This window comes from Octopus bimaculoides, chromosome 10 (genome assembly GCF_001194135.2).
Source record: "Octopus bimaculoides isolate UCB-OBI-ISO-001 chromosome 10, ASM119413v2, whole genome shotgun sequence".
Taxonomy (NCBI): Eukaryota; Metazoa; Mollusca; class Cephalopoda; order Octopoda; family Octopodidae; genus Octopus; species Octopus bimaculoides.
The window spans coordinates 16,472,845-16,475,043 of NC_068990.1; the positions used below are offsets into that span (position 1 = coordinate 16,472,845).

Consider the following 2,199-nt stretch of genomic DNA (forward strand, 5'->3'; position numbering starts at 1 on the left):
CCTTGTGAGCTTACGTATGTCCTCAGCAGTTACAGCCCATGTTTCACTGCCATGTAGCATGGTTGTTCGTACGCATGCGTCATACAGTCTGCCTTTTACTCTGAGTGAGAGTCCCTTTGTCGCCAGCAGGGGTAAGAGCTCTCTAAACTTTGCCCAGGCTATTCTTATTCTAGCAGCTACACTTTCAGCGCACCCACCCCCACTACTAACTTGGTCGCCCAGATAGCGGAAGCTATCGACTACCTCTAGTTTTTCACCCTGGAATGAGATAGAAGTTGTTTCCTGTTTGTTTGCAGTCTTTATTGCACCTGAACATCTGCTCATGAAGATAAAGATACACTTCCTTAGTTACCCATCATCAGACCAATGATGTCTGGTAACTTGAAACTTCAAAGTCATTGTCACCCTTTTCTCTCTAAAATTAATAATTATGTACCCTGTTAAAAAGTATTGAGTAATCCTTACAATTAATGTTAAATTGTTTTTGTATATAACTGGATATAAAAACCAATATTAACGTGTGTGTGTCTGTGTGTATGTGTGTGTAAACGGAGATGCTTCATTGTCTGGGACGTGTATTAAAAAGATATGATCACCTTAGAAAATGAAGATGGTGCGAAAGAAAGAAAATAATACATGAAGAAATCGAAAATGGTCATGATATAGAGGTGTGTAAAGGAGAAAAAGTCAATGAAAAAGACAGACTGTATGAAGATGGGGTGGAGCTGATAGTATTGGCAGTGGGAAGGATAAACAAGATAGAACTAAAAAGAAGAAAGGCCAAAAAAACAAACGTGAATGAATGTAAGAATGAGGATAAAGAAGAAAGTTTGAGGAGAAAAGCGACAAGAGGGAAAAAGTAGGAGTAGCAAGATAGTAATAAGAAAGTTATAAAAACAAATATGAAGAAGAAAATAAGATTATAGAAAAGTTAGGGAGGAGAGAGAAAGAACAGAGATGGAGTTTGAGGAGACAGGCGAGAAAATGGAGAAATAATGGAGAGTGGGAGACAGAATGAGTGAAGTGAGAGGCAAAAGAGAGAAGAAGAGAATAGAATTAACAGAGAACTGAAAGAATAGGAGGAAAGAAAGAGTAAGAGAGACTGAGAAGGATGTAGAGGAGAGGAAAGAGGGGTGGAAGAGGAAGGAGAGGTGGAAGAGGAAGGAGAGGTGGAAGAGGAAGGAGAGGTGGAAGAGGGAGAGAGGAGGACTGAGAAAGACGGAGAAAACAAGATTAGTTCAGAAATGGTAGAATATGAGAAAATAAAAGAGAGAGGAGGAAGAAAAGGAGGAGTGAGAAAGGTGAAGAAAAGAAAGGAAAGAAACGAAAGAGAAGAGTAAACCTAGAAGAGAATATTAAGGAAGATGGACAGCGAAGATAGAAAGAGAGAAAGAAGTAGGCAACAGATTGAGACATGAAGAGTTGCTGTTTTGCTCCAAGTCGACCCAAACAGAGAAGACTTATTAGTTAAAAGGGTATCAGCTGTAATCGTATATTCCTTTATTTTTCTACTTCAGACATAGTTTATCTAAGACGACATTAAACAACATGTTCTGTTTTTAAAACCGTAGAATTTCATTTGAGAGGGATTTGGCTACTACTTTTAGGAAATCGATCGACCATATAGCGATTCCACTCCTTTGTATCAGAGGAAGTTAAAAGTTTGTTGTTGTTTGTTTACTCTCCAAGTCGACCCTCATCGAAGATTCACTGGGCGTGCCATCCTCGTCTTGGATTCCACATCATTCTTCCTTTACTCAAACAATAATGTGGTTCGAAATAGATTTGGTTGTTATTTCTAGCAGGTGTCATCGACTGTATAGACCCACTTGTTGGTACATAAAAGGGTAAATTTTTTGAGTAACACCCGCACGATTTTCACTAAGGAAAAAAAAAAGAACGCGGATTTTTTGCGTAGAATCAAGTACCCTGACCTCCTAATATGCTGCAAATCCCTTATTTTGGTTCGGAAAAAAGTGGGGACGGGAGTCCACCCTCGACCCCCTTTTTTCCGAACCAAAATAAGGGATTTGCAGCATATTAGGAGGTCAGGGTACTTGATTCCACGCAAAAAATCCGCGTTCTTTTTTTTTCCTTAGTGAAAATCGTGCGGGTATTACTCAAAAAATTTACCCATAAAAGCATTCAGCTGTTGCTGTAATTGTTTTTGTTTAGTACTGGGTCAACTCTAATCAATTC

General features: G+C 39.0%; 1 protein-coding gene across 1 annotated transcript in view; it reads left to right on the forward strand.

The window, feature by feature from the left end:
- The first annotated feature begins 1,321 nt into the window (after positions 1–1,321).
- LOC106879961 (monocarboxylate transporter 9) overlaps positions 1,322–2,199 on the forward strand; it is a 43,558-nt gene continuing 42,680 nt past the window's right edge. The window contains exon 1 of the mRNA XM_014929739.2: positions 1,322–1,475. The gene's annotated coding sequence lies outside the window, so the exon portion shown is untranslated. The remainder of the gene's footprint in view (positions 1,476–2,199) is intronic.